General features: G+C 41.5%; 1 protein-coding gene across 1 annotated transcript in view; it reads right to left on the bottom strand.

The window, feature by feature from the left end:
• The window catches only part of SHLD1 (shieldin complex subunit 1), a 103602-nt gene extending 99019 nt beyond the window's left edge, over positions 1–4583 (bottom strand). The window contains exon 1 of the mRNA XM_060078158.1: positions 4549–4583. The gene's annotated coding sequence lies outside the window, so the exon portion shown is untranslated. The remainder of the gene's footprint in view (positions 1–4548) is intronic.
• Between the last annotated feature and the right edge of the window lie 17156 nt (positions 4584–21739).

Raw genomic sequence — 21739 nt, 5'->3', positions numbered from 1 at the left:
AATCAATTTGCATCTTCAAAGGCTCACTCTGTCAGCTGAGTGAAACACAAATGAGAGGAGGGTAAACGTGAAGTAAGGAACACAGCTAAGAAGCTCTGGAAAAATGCCCAGAGATGTGCAGGGGCTCTGGAGTTGGAGAGACTGCTCTCACTTTTTAGCTGTCACCTTGGGCAAGTCACTTAACCTCAATTTCCTCATCTATAAAAATGGCTTGATTACTATGCTTACCTCATAGGGTTGTCATAAGGATTATATAAAATGAATGCATGTAAAATACTTAGTACAATCTCTGTGCTCATGATGGCTAGCTCCAATAAGTAAAACAGCAATAATTAAAAAACAAATCACAGGCTCCTCTCTTCCCAGCCAACCACCAGCCCATCTGCCCCTCTACTTCCCATCCTATAGCCATCCTGCTTCTTTTCCAGTAGATTCTATGGTTCACAGTCTTGTCAATACCCTGAACTTCCCTGCCCTGCCCATTCTGTCTTTTCATCACACTCCTTTGGCAAAATTCAGCCTAGACGACCTCAACTATCTCCCTATTTTCCGTGTGCTGGACATGAGAGTCATCAAATAGGTCAGGGCAGACTGGCTCACTCTAAGTGTCTGAGCACCCACCTGGAATGGGCTATCTGGCTAAATGAATCCTGAGATGTTTATCTCATAACTTCCTCTCAACCCCCCTCCTTGACTCTTTCATATTTTCTCCACTCTTCTTCAACTCAGACCCTCTCCATCACTCACAGACCTTCCTCCTCTTTTCAGCATATCATCTCACTTCCTAATTGACAAGGGAAACAGAAGCCAGCAGAGAGGAACTTCTTCAGCTCTATCAACATAACAAAGGCTCCCACATCTGCACACTGCTTTACCTCTCCGTAAAACAGGGAGCTGTCCCTTGGGTGGCAAAGGCCAACCACTCCACCTGGGCTTTAGATTCCACTCTCTGGACCTTTCCAGAAGCCTTCGGAGACGATAATCCCTTCTCTGGCTTCTGTTCCACTGGACCTTCACTTACGCTGTTCAACAGGCCCAAATCACTCCCATTTTCAATAAAACCTGGTGTGTAAAAGAATATCCTTATTCTTTGGAAATACCACTCAAATATTTAGTGTTAGGGAGACATGATGTCTGGACTATATATATATATATATATATATATATATATATATATATATATATTATATGAAAGAGAGAGAATGATAAAGTAAATGGGGCAAGTGTAGACAATTGATGAATCTGGAAAATGTTATTTGGGAGTTCCTTGTACTAGTCTTGCAATTTTTTGAAGGTATAAAATTATATCAATATGAAAATTGTCAAGAAAGAAAATCAAAAAGAAACCCTTTGACACCTGCCTTCCTCACAGCCAATCTCCTCTCACTTCCACAGACTTCTCAAGAGTCTAGAATTGGCTCATTTTCTCATCTCCACCAACTCAATCACTCCACCATAACTTATAGAAATTCCTTCTTCTGACATTCTTTCTTTACTTTTCAGGAAGCCACTCACCGAGCTGACATCCCAGCTCTGTCTGTTCCTTCCTGCCTGCTCTGTGGCTCATCTTCCATCTCCAATTGGACTTCCTCAAGGATATCCCAAGGTTTTCTCCTCTTCTTTCCTCCTCTGAAACATTAATTACCACCCAGAAACTTCTAGCCTAGTTCCCCCAACCTCTGACCCCACTGCTTTCTTTCCATCAGGTTTTCCAATAAGCCTTGCTTCTTCCCACTGCACCTGTCCTTCCCTCTTGTGGATAACTATTCTAAAAAATGGAAGAGGGAACACTTCCCAGTTTACGCAATGAGCCCACCGTTATCCTCACACCAAAACTAGACAGAGACATCACAAGAAAACTGTAGACCAGTATTATGAATACAGACACAAAAATCCTTGACAGAATACTAGCAAAATGAACCGAGCAACATATAAAAAGGATTACACTCCCTGACCAAGCAGAACTTATCCCAGAAAGCAAAGTTGCTTTAACATCTGAAAATCAATGTAATACACTATATTAGGATAAGGGGCAGAAACCACAACAGACACACACGCACACACACACACAATCAACTGACAAAGTCAAATACCCATTCATGATCAAAACACTCAACAAACTCGGAATAGAAGGGAACTTCCTCAATCTGATAAAGGGCATTTTTGAAAAACCCATAGCTAGCATCATACTTCATGGTGAAAGACTGAACGCTTTCCTCTTAAGCTCAGGAACAATTTAATATTAACTGCTCTCATCACTTCTATACAACATTGTACTGGAGCTAAAACCTTTAGGTGCACAATTAGGCAAGAAAATGAAATAAAAGGCTTCCAGATTGGAAAGAGAGAAATAAAACTATTTCTATTAGCAGAAGACATGATCTTGTGTATAGAAAGTGCCAATGAATCCACTTAAAAAAAAACTACTAGAATAATTAAAGTTAAACAAGGTTGCAGGATACAAGATCAATACAGAAAAATCATTTGTATTTATATACACTAGCAATAAACAACCTAAAAATGAAATTAAGAATATAATTTTGGACTTCCTTGGTGGCACAGTGGTTAAGAATCTGCCTGCCAATGCAGGGAACATGGGGTTCTAGCCCTGGTCTGGAAGATCCCACATGCTGCGGAGTAACTAAGCCCATGCACCACAACTATCGAGCTTGCGCTCTAGAGCCCGCAAGCCACAATTACAGAGCTCATGTGCCACAACTACTGAAGCCCACGTGCCTAGAGCCCATGCTCTGCAACAAGAGAAGGTACAGCAGTGAGAAGCCCGTGCACTGCAATGAAGAGTAGCCCTTGCTTGCTGCAACTAGAGAAAGCCCACATGCAGCAATGAAGACCCAACACAGCCAAAAATAAATAAAATAAATTAAATTTTTTTAAAAGAATGTAATTTAATTTACAATAGCATCAAAAAATAAAATACTTAGGTACACATAATGAAAAATATGTAAGTCATGTACACTGAGAACTATTTTAAAATGTTGAAAGAAACTAAAGCTCTAAATGAATGGAAAGACATCCTATGTTCATGGAGGTGAACACTTACTATTTTAAAATGGCAATATTACCCAAATTTATGTACAGATCAATACGGTTCTTACAAAATCTCAGTTCGTTTTTTTTTTTTAATTTGCAAACATTGACAAAACTGTTTAAAAGTACATATGGAAATGCAAGGGGCCCATAAAGCCAAACCAATCTTTTTTTTTTTGCAGTAGGCAGGCCTCTCACTGTTGTGGCCTCTCCCGTTGCAGAGCACAGGCTCCGGACGTGCAGGCTCAGCGGCCATGGCTCTCGGGCCCAGCCACTACGTGGCATGTGGGATCTTCCCGGACCGAGGCATGAACCCACATCCCCTGCATCGGCAGGCGGACTCTCAACCACTGCGTCACCAGGGAAGCCCAAGCCAAACCAATCTTGAAAACGAAGAACACAAATTTGGAGTACTCATACTTTCTGATTTCAAAACCAATTACAAGCTGCAGTAATCAAGACTGTGTAGTATTGGAATAAAAACAGTCAGTGGAATAAAATTGAGAGTCCAGAAGTAAAATCTTACAGTTATCGACTGATGTTCCCCAGGATGACAAGACAATTCCGCAGGGCAAGGACAGTCTTTTCAACGCTAAGACAACTGGATATCCACATACAGAAAGGTAAAATGGCTCAAGTACTTTGGAAAACAGTTTAGCAGTTCCTCAAATGGTTTGAGTTACACTTGGATCAGGCGATCCAACTCGTAGGTATATGTGCTCAAGAGAAATAAAGACATGTGTCCACACAAACTGTACACAGATGTTCACAGCAGCTTTATTCATAAGAGCCAAAAAGTGGAAACAATCCAAATGTCCATCAACTGATGAATGGATGAACAAAATGTGGTATATGAATACAAGGAATATTTTTCTGTAATAAAGGAATTAAGTTCCAATACATGCTACAACAAGAACAAACTTTTAAAACATTATACTTAGTGAAAGAAGCTAGTCAAGAAAGACCACATACTGTACGCTACTATTTATATCAAATATGCAAATTGACAAATCTATAGAGACAAAAAAGTAGACTAGCAATTGCCTAGGACTGGGAGGCCATAGTGAATAGAGAGTGACTGCTAATGGGTACAAGGTTCTTCTTAGAGTTGATGAAAATATCCTAAAATTAGATTGTGGTGATGGATGCACAATTCTGGGGATATATGAAAAACCACTGAATTTTACACTTTAAATGGGAAATTTTTACAATATGTCAATTATGTCTCAAGAAAGTTTTTTTTTTAAAAGAAGAACCGAAGCTCATTTAGACACACTGCACGCAAATTCTGGGGCTTCCCCAAGGCGCTCGCTGCAGAGGCCGCCCGTGGTGGGGGAGGAGAGGTTTGGGAGCAGGCCAGGGAAAGCGGCCGTAACTTCCCAATTAGGAGAGAACGGCCTGATGCCTTGCGGAGACCCCCTCCCTTCCCCCAATCCGATCCACTCGTGAGTCCGCAGAGAAAACTGGCCCAGAAAATCATCCGGCCCCGATTTCACTCACCGCCCCGCAACAGCAGCTGCCTCTAACCGGAAGCGCTGGCTCCACGTTTGTTACCGGAAAAGCAGAGTTTGAAAGGAAGTCGCAGGAACCATCTTTGCTGAGGTCAGGAAAGAACAAGGGAAGGCAGTTACGGCCATCTTGACTGAGGGCATTGGCTCCGCCAGCACTGCTTTCCACAAATGGCTAGTTTGGGCAATTTCTAGAGGTTTATTGATAAATGTGCTTGGTGGACACTAAAGGGAAAAGGAGAAATATTTTAAACGTTTAAAAACTTGGACGTCTACATTTAAATAAACATTAAAAAGTAGAGTGAAATTAACAAAGAGAATGTTAATATTTCAACATGTTGCGTTCAGGTAGCTGGACACAACGGTCAGAACTGCAGGACCACATGAAAGAGATGAGGGTTATTGCTCCATTTCATCATCTTCTTGAAAACGTCCTGTACACTCACAGCCTCCTATAGATGCCTACACTGGGATAGAACCCCATAAATCAGGAGTCCTACACTAGCTGAGGTTTGGCCAATTACCTGCCAGATACTTTGAGCTTATGGCAAGTAAGCGGACTGATGTAGTGACCTTTTGAAGGCAATTTTTTTTAAATAAATTTATTTTGGGCTGCTTTGGGTCTTCGTTGCTGTACGTGGTCTTTCTCTAGTAAGTTGCAGTGAGCAGGGGCTACTCTTTGTTGTGGTGTGCAGGCTTCTCACTGCAGTGGCTTCTCTTGTTGCAGAGCACGGGCTTTAGGAGTGCGGGCTTCAGTAGTTGTGGCGCACGGGCTTTGTTGCTCCACAGCATGTGGGATCTTCCTGGACCAGGGCTTGAACCTGTGTCCCCTGCATTGGCAGATGGATTCTTTTTTTTCTTTTTTTTTTTTTTTTTTGCAGTACGCAGGCCTCACTGTTGTGGCCTCTCCCGTTGTGGAACACAGGCTCCGGACGCGCAGGCTCACCGGCCATGGCTCACAGGCGCTCCGCGGCATGTGGGATCTTCCCGGACCGGGGCACAAACCCATGTCCCCTGCATCAGCAGGCGGACTCTCAACCACTGTGCCACCAGGGAAGCCCATATTTAGACAAACCTAACAAAGTGACTGTAAATTTCACTTTTGCTTCCAGCTTTGTGCTTTGATAATCAGTGTATAATTTTTAAAAATATTTACTTATTTGTTTATTTGCTGCACAGGGTCTTAGTTGCAGCATGTGGGATGTAGTTCCCCGACCAGGGATCAGACTCAGGTCCCCTGCATTGGGAGTGCAGAGTCTTAGCCACTGGACCACCAGGGAAGTCCCAATCAGTGTATAATTTTTTTTTTTTTTTTTTGCGGTACGCAGGCCTCTCACTGTTGTTGGCCTCTCCCGCTGTGGTGCACAGGCTCCTGACGCACAGGCCCAGCAGCCGTGGCTCACGGGCCCAGCCGCTCCGTGGCATGTGGGATCCTCCCGGACTGGGGCATAAACCCGTGTCCCCCGCATCAGCAGGCGGACCCCCAACCACTGCGCCACCAGGGAAGCCCTCAGTGTATAATTTTGATTTTCACTTTTTTCCATGTGTATCTCACAAAAACCACTCTTCCAAAGTAGCATGATAGATTGTGATTAGAGAAAGCCTGGAATGACATTAGGTTATTTTCCTGTCTGTTTTAGGAATGACAAACTCAAATATAATTGAATGAAATTAATTATATGATTATGCAACCATTAAAACTGACTTTAAAAATAACAACTTGTTGGGGAACTATGATCCCACATTCTGTGAGGTGAGGCCAAAACAAAAATTATGACTTGCTACAGGTCTTCCCTGGTGGTCCAGTGGTTAAGACTCCATGCTCCCGATGTAGGGGGCCCAGGTTCGGTCCCTGGTCAGGGAACTAGAACCCACATGCTGCAACTAAAGGATCCTGCATGCTTCAATGAAGATCCCGTGGCTCACCCAAATAAATAAAAAATAAATAAATAAGTAAATATATATATATATATATATATATATATATATATATATATATATAAAGAAAATCCTGGATCATGCATTGCATTCTCAGTTTTCATGTCTCTTTAGTCTCCTTTTACCTCCGTTTCTGTCTTCGTATCTTGACGTTGACATTTTTGAAGAGTACAGGTCAGTTACGTTGTAGAATGTCTCTCAGTGTGAGTTTGACGCTACCACCTGGTTCTCAATGGCATTGAACATTACTGATCACTCCCTCCCTCTGGAAAGCCCTTGTCCCTGAGTTCCCCTGATACCACCTTCTTCCAATGTTTCTCTTTTGCCTCTCAATCATCTAAATCACCTTTACAAACTCTTTCTCTTCAACGTGGACCTCTCTCAGTGTTCTTAAATTGTCTTCTCTTTTCCCTCCCATGCAGATGATTCCCAAACCTCTAAGCCAGTCTCCTCCTGCGATTCAACTTAACATATCCTCCAGTGCCTTTATCTCAACCTCCGCCACCTCCCAATCAACCTGCTCCTGTTGCCTGAAAACGGGGTCCTCCTCTTGGTGGGTGTGGAGCCAAAAGACACAATGCAGCCAAAAATTGTAAGAAAGAAGTGTTTATTATTTGCCGCAAGTAAGAAAAACATCAGGATCTTTCCCAAAGCAGTGTCTCCCCAAACAGCATAATTGGGGAATTTTTAAGCTAAGCATACGTGCTTATTCATGGAGGGGTCTGAGCAGAGGATAATTAGCATAGAATTGGGGCAAAGGTTGACAGAGTCCAAGCTTTCATCGACTGAAGTCATGAAGGTCAGTAAATGTCAATATCTTCATCCCTTAAGTTCCAATTGATCTGGTGGTTGAGTGCTGGTGGGAGCAGTGGTTAAATTCTGCAAAACAGCTCAAGAAATTGCTTCAGGCTAATTTTTACCACTGAAACAGAACTGGGAGTATTTACAACAGATTTATTATCTTTGTTATTGTTATTTCTCTTGCCTGATAACAGTCATTTGTTCCTGCATTCTTTTGTTCCCTTAAGATCCTTAATTACTGAGACTCCTTCAAGGGCAAGCATTGTGCCCAGGCTTAGATCACAAAATTGGCTTAGGCCAAAAATGGCTTCTCTTATGTCAAGAAAGCCATGCCTGGTTCTCTGCGGAACCCCTACCCTATCTGCTTACACTCCCCACCCACCCCAAATCTCCTGTCTCAGTGAGTCAGACCGTTTAGTTGCCAAAGACAGAAACTTTTTCTCCTCCTTTGTCAGCATGTCCCACATCCATCAGTAATCAAAGCATCTTACAGATTCTTTCTCTTAAAGATCTACTGAGTAGATCTTAATTCTCTCCATCCTCACTGCAACTTTCTGAGTACAGCTCACCATTATTCACCACCTAGATGACCAAAGCTTTCCATCTCCCCCTGAAGCCAGAGTTCTCTTTCTCTTCTTTTTTTTTCTTTTTTCTTTCTTTCTTTTTTTTTTTGGTCCCATGGCTCAGTGCTGAGCCCTAACCACTGGACCACAAGGAAACTCCCCAGAGTTTTCTTTTTTAAATGAGGAGGAATCATACCACTCTCTTGCCCTCCCTCAGGCTGAAACTCAAACTTTTTTTTCTTTCAATTATTTTTTATTTTTTAAAATATTTTTTGGGGGGCCATGCAGTGTTGCATGTGGGATCATAGTTCTCTAACTAGGGATTGAATGCAGGCCTCCTGCAATGGAAGGGTGGAGTCCTAACCACTGGACCACCAGGAAATTAATTCCCTGAAACTCTTAACCAGGCTTAGAGGACCCCTACTCCTTATCTCCCATTACTATCCCCCAACTCTCCACCTATGCACCATTTTCTTTTCCTTAAATACTCCACACTTGCTCTCTCTTGCCTCTGAGCTTCTTACCCATAAAATTTCCTCCGTAGGAACACTCTCCTCTCCTCTTCTTCTGTCTCTCCCATGCTTCTGATCTCAGCTTTAGGGAATTCTTCCAGGAAACCTTCTCTGACTTGTCAAATATGAGTTAGTTGTCCCTCCCAGGAAAGCTCACACTCCTCCTGATTATACTAAACTCCTTTGCCTTTTCAGTTTCCCCCACTAGACTGTAAGTGCCTTGAGGGCAAGTACCATGTCTATTTCAGACTTGTAGTCTAGAGCCCCGCCTAATGACTCACATGTAAGTACTCAAGAAATTTGTGTTATATGCAGGAATAAATAAATCTCTTCCCAGGTCTCCTCCATTCCCCACCCCACTCAACACTTACATCCTCCAAGAAGTGTAAAAAACATGACTTTTCCCTGACCTGTTATCAGTGAAACAACCCTTGGAGCCTTTTGCCACTGTCACTCTTTCCCTGAAAAACAAATTTGTTTGCTTATAAACTACTTCTCATTTATTCTCCTGTGGCCTTTCTGTGATAAGTTTTATCTTTCTGATGGGAGCAATTTTCTGGAGCAATTTCTGAAGACTAGAGTGACTTTCTTTGCCATATAGCATGCCTCAGACCATCCTTTTTGGTAATACCACTTTCACTTGGTCAGTGCACAAGAAATGAAAACTAATTGAAGTCATCATCGAATCAGAATAGTTAATAATTGGGATCTTTAATCTGCAGAGACGGCAAAACAGTTTATTGCATTCCAAAAGGGCCAAAAGGGGATGCTGTTTGGCCATTGATTGTATAATGACTGTATAAATTGAGTTATGTCACAGTTTTATGAAACTCTTATATTTCATAGTTGATTTTTCTACCATCAGCTAAGCAAGCTACTTTAGCCAAATCTATTTCAGCAGAAAGAAGTCATTTTAGGTGAAAGATCAAAATAGCTCTTTCAAAATAGAATAATGTTGTTTGCAATGACCTTATCTCTCTTTGTCATTCTGAACCTTGTCTAATTGCTCTTCCATCTGGGGATTTACCTTTAAGAAAGAAGAAAGGAAAACATACTTCAAGGGTAGGTAACTGATGAATTTCAAGGCATTTTATTGTTTTTCAGTCATGCAATATTATAAAACCATAACTAAGCAAAAAGTTGATAACAAAGGAAAGAATATCAGATAGATATTCCCTGACCAGACTGGAAGATCCATAAGGGTGGAGGTGCAGGTTTTATTTACCAATGAATACCCAGCACTGGACAGTGTCTCACTCATTATAATGAACATAAGCTTGGACCTTAAGATCTAAAAATCAATGCTAGCACTTGGGCCTCCCTGGTGGCGCAGTGGTTGAGAGTCCGCCTGCCGATGCAGGGGATACGGGTTCGTGCCCCGGTCTGGGAGGATCCCATATGCCGCGGAGCGGCTGGGCCCGTGAGCCATGGCCGCTGGGCCTGCGCGTCCGGAGCCTGTGCTCCGCAACGGGAGAGGCCACAACAGTGAGAGGCCCGCATACCGCAAAAAAAATAAATAAATAAATAAAAATAAAAATAAAAAAAAAATAAAAATCAGTGCTAGCACAATACTAGGCAAATAATAAAGACATTAAAAATACTGCTTATTGGACATTCCATGATACTGGAGAAAAACGTCTATTCCTAGCACTTCGACCCTATGAGGACTTAACAAATAACATACGATTTCATGATGAAGGGGACAGTATGTCTGACCAACAGCCCAGAGCCACCATGGACTGTCTACACTCAACCGTGGAGCAACAGGTGCCTGAATGTGCTGTCAGGAGACTGAGCTTCAAACCTAGCTCTCTTACTAACCAATTCTATGAGTGTAGCCATTTAACCTCTGTGAGCATTTTCCCATCTCTAAACCCTTTCCAGGACTATTTAAAAAAAAAAAAAAAAACTGCTTGATGGAGTAAATGACTGGCTGATGGCCAAAAATTCTAAATTCACTTTTCTCCCAAATTAATGATTTGAACAATGCCAGTGTCTCCCTTGATGTAACAGGAAGAGGAGAACGACCAAATCTCTAGAAACTCTTATCAACGGAGAAGGCACTGACTTAAATCTGCATAACAGCCTTTCCCTTGTTTACTGTGCTTTTCCTGTGCTCATAACTGACTGGCCCCACCCTCAACATCCTCTCTTGTCTTTAGCTGAGGGTATTCTTTAAGGTGAGAGTTTGGGCCATTTTGGTGAGTTACTCAGTTTTCCTGGGTCTCTCCCATGTACACATGTTATTAAACTTGTATTTAATTTTCTCCTGCTATTCTGTCTCATGTCAGTTTAATTCTAGACCAGCCAGAAGAACCTAGAAGGATAGAGGAAAATGTCTTCCTCCCCTACAGAGGCTTATTATCCCTTAGGGTTTCTGTGGGCCAGTTTTCTGGCAGTGGCATGGTTAGATGCAGTCGTGTCCATACTGGCCTCTTCACAGAGCTATAAGAGTGTGCTCACAGCAAGGTGCCTGGATTCCTCGAAGCAAGGGTAGCAAACTTTTTCTATAAAGGACTAGATAATAAATATTTTAAACCTTGTGGGCCACCTCCAGGTTCTGTCATAAATTCTTCTTTTTTTAACTATAGTTTAAGAATATAAAAACCAATCTTAGCTCACAGTTTATACAAAAACATTCTGCAGGCTGGATTTTGTCCATAAACCCTAATTTGCTGGTTCCTGCCCTAGAGTACGCAATCCAAGAGACCAAGATAAAGCTGCCGCCTCTTTAAAGGCCTAGCCTGTGAAGTTACACACCGTCCCTTCCACTGTATTCTGTTGTCAATTATGGCCGGGTTCATTGTGGAAGGAGAACTACACGAGGGTTTGAAGACTGCTGAAGGCAAGGATCATCTGAGGCCACCCTGGAGGCTGACCCACATGGTGTGTTTAAACGTGTCTGAGAAGCATACATTTGATTGTCTCCAAATGATTTTTTTATTATCTTTGACAATGACCTTCTGAAAAAAGGAGAAATCATGCAGAAAACTGTGCTTACCATAAAATAATCTGCTCCTAATTGCTTGGTATTCTTCTAAATTATTCCCTGAAAAGGTTTAGAAAATAGCAAAGAATATAAATAACTAGATAGTGAGTGGAGACTATGATTTCCTTTTTCCTTTTAAAAAAACTTTTTGGCCATGCCGAATGGCATGTGAGATCTTAGTTCCCTGACCAGGGATCAAATCCGTGCCCCCTGCTGTGAAAGTGCAGAGTCTTAACCACTGGCCCACCAAGGAAGTCCCAAGACTATGATTTTCTATTTTCAAAAACCCCACAACTCCTAACAAAATTATTTTGAAATAGTAGACATTAATAAATGTTTGTTGAATTAAAAATATATATATTTCTTTCCACAAAATAGCCCTTCTTTTTTTAATTCCACCCAATTATTTGGTACTCTGTAAGCCAGATGTAAAGATTGTTTAACTATTTTTCAGCTAGTTGTACTGACTTTATACAGATACAATATGATTCTTTTTCTGAGAAAAAAAGAAAAATGTAGGAAAAAGCATGTTTTAAAAAAAGTAGAAATGCCTCACAGTCAAAGATACAGCAATCACCCTTTTTTTTTTTTTTTCTTTTTAAATATCCACTTGTTGGGACTTCCCTGGTGGTCCAGTGGTTAAGACTCTGGGGACTTCCCTGGTGGCATAGTGGTTAAGAATCCACTTGCCAATGCAGGGGACACAGATTTGATCCCTGGTCCGGGAAGATCCCACATGTTTCGGAGCAACTAAGCCCATGTGTCACAACTACCGAGCCTGCGCTCTAGAGCTTGTGTGCCACAGCTACTGAAGCCCATGCACCTAGAGCCCGTGCTCTGCAACAAGAGAAGCCACTGCGATAAGAAGCCTGCACACCACAACAAAGAGTAGCCCCCGGCTCACTGCATCTAGAGGAAACATGCGCACAGCAACGAAGACCCAACACAGCCATAAATAAATAAATAAATAAATGTTTTAAAAATGCAAAAATAAAGACTCCGTGCTTCCACTGCAAGGGGTCCAGTTTCAGGGAACTAATATCCCACAAGCCTCCCAGGGCGGCCAAAAAAAAATTAAATATCCACTTGTCTTTTTGACATATACCTTTGAGTGATATTCTCAACAATACGTCTCAATGCCCAGATGTGAGCAAGTATGCAGCGGACTTGGTGGACCTTGCAAAGAACTACTGGCTTTGGCTGGCTTTATCAGTCAATTTTTAGCCTCCAATTATTTTGCTTGTCATTATCTTTGACAATGACCTTCTGAAATAAGGAGATAAGGTTAAACCACTTTCTTACACACCATGATGGTTAAATCACAGGTTCAAACATCAGGCACCAAATTACCGACCTTCTCCTTCCTCCCAACACCATGACGTAGAGGAAGCCCGTGGGGTACAATTCAGAGACCTGTGCAGATTGTGGTGTCCTCAGGCCTGCATTTCTCATCATTAGCTGAAGATAGCATTCCCCATGACACCTAAAAGCATTTCAGTCATTTGCCCTCTTCCAGGAAAAAGTAAAATACACTCACATTAATGGATCACAAAATTTAATGTCGAAACTGTTGTCAACCCAGGTACATGTGCCCGACGCTCGGTGGGGCCAAACAAACTGAAACGTCAGAGTTCAGAGCAGAGAGAGGTTTACTGCAAAGGCCAAGCAAAGGGTATGGGCTGCTTGTGCTCAAAAGACCCGAACTCCCCAGTGGTTTGGGGGGAAGTTTTTAAAGACAAAATTTGGGGTGAGGGCTATAGGCGTGTGACTTTCTTCTGATTGGTTGGTGGGGAGGTAACAGGGTGGTGTTCCAGAACTCTTGTGCTGGACTTGAAGTTACCATCCTCCACCTGGGCGGGGGCCTTAGTTCCTGTCGAACTTAGAGATTGTATCAGATTGTTCTGTATATCCACGGAGGAGGAACTAGAACTCTGCTTTATTGATGCACTATTGTGTGCCCTAAGTAGTAACTATTTGAATCTGCACTTTGGAACTCAGGGAAGATCTAGGAAGCTGAGGCCTTTGTTTACAAATAAAGAATGGGGAACACAGAAAGGCTTTTGTACCTGTGATACAGAGCAGGGCTCTGTGGGGCTGCTGGGCACAAAGTCTTTCTGTGTCCTCCATTTCTTTGATTACAGGAAATAGCCTTCATTCAGCCTCCATGACCTTCCCTGAGTTCCAAGGGGCAGATTCAAGCAGTTGTTAATTAGGGAAGGGAGGATGTGAGACAAGCGAGAAACAAACAGTCAAGAGAAGCAATAGTGCAGCCTTAGGGCAAGGTCCTCAGTCCCCATCAAAGGATACACACAACAATATCTTTGAGCTGTTTTGCAGATACTGAAACTCCCTCCAGGCGGGAGAAGTTAACGATTAACAATGATATGCTGCCCACAATCATGTAGACCCCAGACCAGTTGGAACCTGAAGGTTGACGATGCTGACTCCTACTTACCTCACCACCAACACATCAGAAGAATGTCCACGAGCTGATCACCCCTCTTTGAACCATTACTGTAAAACTTCTGACTATCCTCTCCAAGTGGGGACACATTGTTTTCAAGGCAGGAGCCCGCTGTGTCCCCCTTTGCCTGGCAAAGTAATAAAGTTATCCTTTTCTACCTCACTCAAAACTTGGTCTCTGAGATTCGATTCGGCACTGGTATACAGGGAAGCTGAGCTTTTGGCATCACCTGGGGGAGCCTTGCAGAGCCCTGCTTGGTTTCAAAACTGTCCCCCTAAAACCGAATTCCATTACCAAGTTTATGATTAAGCTCTCTATCCAAAAGTTTATTCCCTTTCTTGTCCCCTCTGACCTCAGTCCTGTGCTAACTGAACACTAATCAAGCAGAGTCAGATGACTAAAATTGCTGTTGTCAATAACATCGTTAATGTACTAAAATTGCTATTATAGACACCACCATTAACATACAAACTCAGGTTGTTTCTCCAGGGCAAGATGAACTCACAGACCCCCGAGCCATGGATGACCCAGCCTGAGAACCATAGACTGGAAACATGCTGACTCCCAAAACTGGGAGCTGTCACAGAAACATCACAAAAGAGTGATTAATCCCAGCCTTTTTGTTTTTCCCTTTAAAAAACCCCCTAAATCAAAGGCCAAGATGGACTGGATCTGAGGCTTGTCTCCTACTCCCTTGCTTGGTGCCCTGCAATCAATGATGTACTTCCCTTCACCACAACCTCCTGTCAGTAGATTGGCTCTTCTGCGAGTCGGGCAGGCGGACCTGAGTTCAGTATGGTCCACTTTGTATGTTCCAAAAGTTCTCTTGAGTTGTGCAACTCTTTGTTTTCCAGTCCTGGGAAGTGTATTTCTAAATGCTAAACACGGAGAAGGTCTTCCTAAGCATTACAAACCCCATTAGGTGTGAGAAAAAGAGTGAGGATTTGACTACAGAGAAATGTGAAAGGCACCTAAACACATAATGGAGCCACAAACAAATCAGACAAGGAGCTAATAGCCATGTTATGTAAAGAGGTGGCTCCACAGGATCTGTTCTGGAAGGATGTCCGTGGTTAGTTGTTAGATGGGACAAGCAAAGTTTTAAGGCAGTTGCATGAATGTGCATAGAAAAATTGCAGTCAATATACACCAGTTATCTCTGGGAAGTATCTCTAGGAAGCAGAATAGGGTGGGGCTGAGTGAAGAGTGAATACTATCAGTTTTTACTTTACAAACATCCATGTTTTTTAGATTTCTTTTTACAAGCACCAATTGGTAATTCAATACAACTATAATGTGTTAATAATAACTAAGTTTGGTAGAGAATTCTAGACTGTGCTTGAGCATCAATGAAATGCATTTCCTTACTTAATCATTTATAAAAATGCTATGAGTAAGGTACTATTATTACGCCCATTTTACATATGAGGAAACTGAGGTACAGAGAATGTAGGTAACTTGTGATAGAGCTCGCAAGTAGCTGGCTAAAAAGATGCAGTTTAAAATATATAAACTGCAAAGAATGCGATTGACTATCCTAAAAGGAACCAGAGCTACTATTCCCAGCTTTAGAGAATAATTTAAAAGTAAGTTTTAATTAAACAAAATTGAAGTGGAGCACACTGAACTCATAAGCATTTTTTAGAAACATTATTAAAATAGAGCAGATGCAGTCCTGTACTGGATATCTGTGACCCAAATCCTTTGTGTGTTTTAGAAACATCCCTGTGTGTGCCATAAATCCTCCACGTCAGAGTGCCTCGTTGCTAATGTGGCCCGTTTAAAGGACAAGAGAGGGAAAATCACTAACAAAGCATAAATGAGAAATGTGTAATTACAAAGCGTAAGTGCTCCAAATCAGTTGATGTTGAAAATAAAAATTTAAAAACATCCGTTTCACTGGGTTTACTATCTTAAACTGGCTCCCTCCTTTGTTGTGAAAGAGGCAGTGCTTGCTTGTAATCTGCAGTGACCCTCCAGGATCAGCAGTCTCACAGTTCCTGTGGATCCTGATGCCCCTGTTGTATAAAAAGGAGATAATAAAACCCATCTTCTCTAAGGCCTTAGGGCAATGTAGTAAACATATCCTCCTTTTGCTATCAAAGTGATTGTCATGGCTCCCTTGCTGCTCTCTGAAAAAAAAAGAAGCTCTTACCTACTGTCCCCTGATAATGTCCAGTTATAAATACCCATTATCAGGAAGTCCTTTGAGCAGACTGAAATCCATTAACCTCCAAAGAAGACAATGAGTCAGTTGTTCCTAAAGTTCCAAAGGGCAAAGCCAACCTCTCAGGAGGGTGAAATGGGAGGCTACCTATTAGGTCATTTGAACAGCACAAGGTAGAACATTCTGCCTCAGAGTATCTTTCATCACTGTGCATGTGAAGTTCCACCTTTAGAAATGAATTCCTTTGAAACATGTGGAGCCCTCCTTAGAATGAAAATACTTTCCCATCAACTCTCCACACTGGCAGTCAGTTTGAAGTTGAATCATTGGGAATAATGCCTAGAAGGCCCCTGGTCCTCGAGTCCAGAGGTGTGAGGGGGCTGCCCAGGAGAGAGACATAGACCATCTCGCCTTGGGCCACCCTAGGATCCCAAGGGCTCTAGACCTTCCAGGTTAGCATGTCCCTACATAAACAAGGACAAGCTGACAAGCTGCTTTCCAACTGCACGGAAACTTCCAGCTTTGGCTGGGTTCCCCTGAAGTCTCCTCCCTCCCCACCTGGGAACAGCAATTTCCCAGCACAGAGCTGGACTCAGGCAGTGCTTAGATGTAGACCTGAGCTTCCCAGGCAGGACACTTAGAGGCTTTTCCTTCCTTTGAACCCCAGAAGACTGTTTTTTTGTTTCGTTTTGTTTTTTTCTTTTAAATTATATTGTTACTAGAGATTTCCTAATCCTTTCCACAGAGAATGGGTCAATATTGTGCTCTGATTAAGGATCATTAGGTCCTCAATAAGCATGCCTTTTCCCCTCCACAAAAAGAACTCACTGCATCCACATTCTTTCTCTGGACATATAGCCTAACATCCCCTAAGCTCCAACACTGCCAAACTAAGGGCCATTCCCCCCAGCCCGGATGGGAAGAGGTTTTCATAACAGAAAAACATTAATGCACATTTAATCTATAGAGTGCATGGCGCTGGGGGATGGGCAAGGCGGGAACTAGCAAACTGCAGATGTTTATTTAGATGTTTACTGCCCCACAGTCAGTCATCCAGCCAGTTGAGAGGTAGACACACCCCATGTACCAGCCCCTTCAGAGAATAATCTCAAGAGATTAACAGCTTTAGGAAGAATTAGGACTTTGAGCTCTGGACAAGGATTTACTCAGGCAGCCATGTCACAAAAGGCAGTAAGCTCTAGGAGTTTTCTGGTAGCATCTTTAGGATTCTCTATGTAGAGTATCATGTCATCTGCAAACAGTGACAGCTTTACTTCTTCTTTTCTGATTTGGATTCCTTTTATTTCTTTTTCTTCTCTGATTGCTGTGGCTAAAACTTCCAAAACTATGTTGAATAATAATGGTGAGAGTGGGCAACCTTGTCTTGTTCCTGATCTTAGTGGAAATGTTTTCAGTTTTTCACCGTTGAGGACGATGTTGGCTGTGGGTTTGTCATATATGGCCTTTATTATGTTGAGGAAAGTTCCCCCTATGCCTAATTTCTGCAGGGTTTTTTATCATAAATGGGTGTTGAATTTTGTCAAAAGCTTTCTCTGCATCTATTGAGATGATCATATGGTTTTTCTCCTTCAATTTGTTAATATGGTGTATCATATTGATTGATTTGCATATATTGAATCCTTGCATTCCTGGAATAAACCCCACTTGATCATGGTGTATGATCCTTTTAACGTGCTGTTGGATTCTGGTTGCTAGTATTTTGTTGAGGATTTTTACATCTATGTTCATCAGTGATATTGGCCTGTCATTTTCTTTCTTTGTGACTGGTTTTGGTATCAGGGTGATGGTGGCCTTGTAGAATGAGTTTGGGAGTGTTCCTCCATTGGCTATATTTTGGAAGAGTTTGAGAATGATAGGTGTTAGCTCTTCTCTAAATGTTTGACAGAATTTGCCTGTGAAGCCATAATTCAAAAAGAGTCATGTACCAAAATGTTCATTGCAGTTCTATTTACAATAGCCAGGACATGGAAGCAAACTAAGTGTCCATCATCGGATGAATGGATAAAGAAGATGTGGCACATATATATAATGGAATATTACTCAGCCATAAAAAGAAACGAGGGCTTCCCTGGTGGCACAGTTGTTGAGAGTCCGCCTGCTGATGCAGGGGACATGGGTTTGTGCCCCAGTCTGGGAAGATCCCACATGCTGCTGAGTGGCTGTGTCCGTGAGCCATGGCCACTGGGCCTGCACATCCGGAGCCTGTGCTCCACAACTGGACAGGTCACAACAGTGGGAGCCTTGTGTACTGCAGAAAAAAAAAAAAAAAAAAGAAATGAAATTGAGATATTTGTAGTGAGTCGGATGTATCTAGAGTCTGTCATACAGAGTGAAGTAAGTCAGAAAGAGAAAAGCACATACCATATGCTAACACATATATATGGAATCTAAGAAAAAAAAAGGTCATGAAGAACCTAGGGGTAAGATGGGAATAAAGACACAGACCTACTAGAGAATGGACTTGAGGATATGGGGAGGGGGAAGGGTAAACTGTGACAAAGTGAGAGAGTGGCATGGACATATATACACTACCAAACGTAAAATAGATAGCTAGTGGGAAACAATCGCATAACACAGGGAGATCAGCTCGGTGGTTTGTGACCACCTAGAGGGGTGGAATAGGGAGGGAGATGCAAGAGGGAAGAGATATGGGAACATAGTATATGTATAACTGATTCACTTTGTTATAAAGGAGAAACTAACACACCATTGTAAAACAATTAGACTCCAGTAAAGATGTTAAAAAAAAAGAACAAAGTTGACCATACACCAAAAGAAAAAATATTAAAATGGCAGTGAAAGCCTGCTCTGATTTAAAAGTGATAAGATAAACTTATTGTTAGTCTTCTTCTAACAGTTGTACCTAACATTCCTCCCAGAAGGTTCTTTCTCTGCCTCTCTCTGTGGCTGATATTGCTCACCTGTTTTACCAGGCAAATTTAATGAATTGGGCATAATATTTTTCATGTAAATTAACTGCTTCCTGCTGACTGGTACTTCTTTTCCTCCCTCCTTCTGGTTCTCCAGGAAAAAAGTTCTTTTTTTTTTTTTTTTTTTTTTTTTTTTTTTTTTTGTGGGATCTTAGTTTCCCGACCAGGGATCGAATCCAGCCCTGGCAGTGAAAGGGCTGAGTCCTAACCACTGGACCACCAGGAAATTCCGGAAAAAAGTTCTCACAAAGATGAAGTTGAATTAGAAAGAACTTCTTTCCCCTGAGGAGACAACAGAAAGTCAAATAACTCAGTTTTCAAGGACTGCCAGGGAAAGTCACTCATGGAGTACAATGGCTCCTTTGTAATTTCACCCTCAACAACTGCACTCACCCAACAGGGTCTGGTCTTTCCTCGCATTTCTTTGGTCAGTGCAGGCTCCTCCCCTTAATTTCAAATTTCTCTCCTCTCCCTCTCAGCTGCTAACTTGCGTCCTAATGCTATTAAACATCCAATACCATCAAGATCCGGACCACCTGCTCCTCTTTCCCTCCATTTAACACAGAAGTTGCTAACAGTCCCTTTTTGTCTTTCTTTGCCCTGTCCTCTCTCCCACAGTTTCACAGGACGTCGGTCACCCTAGCAATCTTCTCTCCCGGCTCCCTTTCTCTGGCCAATTGCTCCCTGTCAACTGATCCTTCACATCTACATCTATGTATCCATTCCTTTACCTGTAATACACATAATATAAATAATACATGTTGCAAATATTTTCTCCAAGTTTGTCATTAGTCTTTTGACTTTGTTTATAATGTTTTTTTTGTTTGCTTGCTTATTGTGTTTTTAGCCATGCAAAAGTTTCTTCTTTTTAAATAATTCTGTTTATCAATCTTTTCTTTTATTGCATCTAGATTTTGAGTTACAAATACCTTTTCCTGCCCTCAAAATATAAAGGAATTCACACATGTTTTCTTCTAGAACTTACATACTTGCCTTTTTACATCCAGTCCATTTGGAATTTATTCTTGCATATGATATGAGATGTGGATGCAATTTTATAATTTCCACATGGCTATTTAGGCATCCCAACACCATTTATTAAAAGATATTTTAATATCTTTATATTAAAAAGATTTGAGAGATTTGAGATGCCACCTTTATCATATTCTAAATTTCCATTTGTATGAGTCTATTTATGGATTTTCTGTTTGTTCTGTCTATTCATGTCTGCCATAATAACAAAACAAAACAAAACAAAACCAACCATTCCTCAGCCTTACATCCTCATCTAGATTTCCCCTTCATAAACTTTTCAAAAGAATTTTCCATCCTCTGCTTCCATTTTCTTACCATTCACTCCTCAGTTCCCTCCAATCTGGCTTTCACCCTCATCATTCCATCAAAAGATCTGCGCTTGAGTCATCGCTATAGGCAGTTTTCAACCTCACCTTATTTGACATTGTTGAACACTCTTTCTTTGAAATGCTCTCCTGATTGGCTTTCAGGTCTCTACCAGCTCTTGGTTTTCTTCCTTCTTCCCTGGCCAGTATGGCACAGTTTCCTCTGCAAGTTCGTGCTCCCCTACCAGGCCCATTCAGGATTGGTGAATCGAAAACTCATTTCTTACCCCTTTCTACACATTCTCTCTAGGTGATCTCCTTTCTGCCCACAGCTCCAGTTCTTTTATTTATTTATTTATTATATAGCAGGTTCTTATTAATTATGTATTTTATATATATTAGTGAATATATGTCAATCCCAATCTATCAATTCACCCCACACACAGGTTTCCCACCTTGGTGTCCATACATTTGTTCACTACATCTGTGTCTCTATTTCTGCCTTGCAAATTGCTTCATCTGTACCATTTTTCTAGATTCCACATATGTGTGTTAATAAGCTACATTTGTTTTTCTCCTTCTGACTTACTTCACTCTGTATGACAGTCTCTAGATCCATCCACGTCTCTAAAAATGACCCAATTTCATTCCTTTTTATGGCTGAGTAATTTCCATTGAATATATGTACCACATCTTCTGTATCCATTCGCCTGTTGATGGGTCTTTAGGTTACTTCCATGACCTGGGTATTGTAAATAGTGCTGCAATGAACATTAGGGTGTATGTGTCTTTTTGAATTATGGTTTTCTCTGGGTATATGCCCAGTAGTGGGATTGCTGGATCATATGGTAATTCTGTTTTTAGCTTTTTAAGGAACCTCCATACTGTTCTCCATAGTGACTGTATCAATTTACAATCCCACCAACAGTGCAAGAGGATTCCCTTTTCTCCACACCCTCTCCAGCATTTGTTGTTTGTAAATTTTCTGATGATGCCCATTCTAACTGGTGTCAGGTGATACCTCATTGTAGTTTTGATTTGCATTTCTCTAATAATTAGTGATGTTGAGCAGCTTTTCATGTGCTTCTTGCCCATCTGTATGTCTTCTTTGGAGAAATGTCTATTTAGGTCTTCTGCCCATTTTTGGATTGGGTTGTTTGTTATTTTAATATTGAGCTGCATGGGCTGTTTATATATTTTGGAGATTAATCCTTTGTCCATTTGCAAATATTTTCTCCCATTCTGAGGGTTGTCTTTTCGTCTTGTTTATGGTTTCCTTTGTTGTGCAAAAGCTTTTAAGCTTCATTAGGTCCCATTTGTTTAGTTTTGTTTTTATTTTCATTACTCTAAGAGGTGGATTGTAAAAGATCTTGCTGTTATTTATGTCAAAGAGTTTCCTTCCTATGTATTCCTCTAAGAGTTTTATAGTGTCCAGTCTTACATTAAGGTCTTTAATCC

The sequence above is a fragment of the Mesoplodon densirostris genome, chromosome 16 (genome assembly GCF_025265405.1).
Source record: "Mesoplodon densirostris isolate mMesDen1 chromosome 16, mMesDen1 primary haplotype, whole genome shotgun sequence".
Lineage (NCBI taxonomy): Eukaryota > Metazoa > Chordata > Mammalia > Artiodactyla > Ziphiidae > Mesoplodon > Mesoplodon densirostris.
The sequence above is the reverse complement of the archived record's forward strand: the minus strand, read 5'-3'. Positions and strand labels throughout refer to the sequence as shown.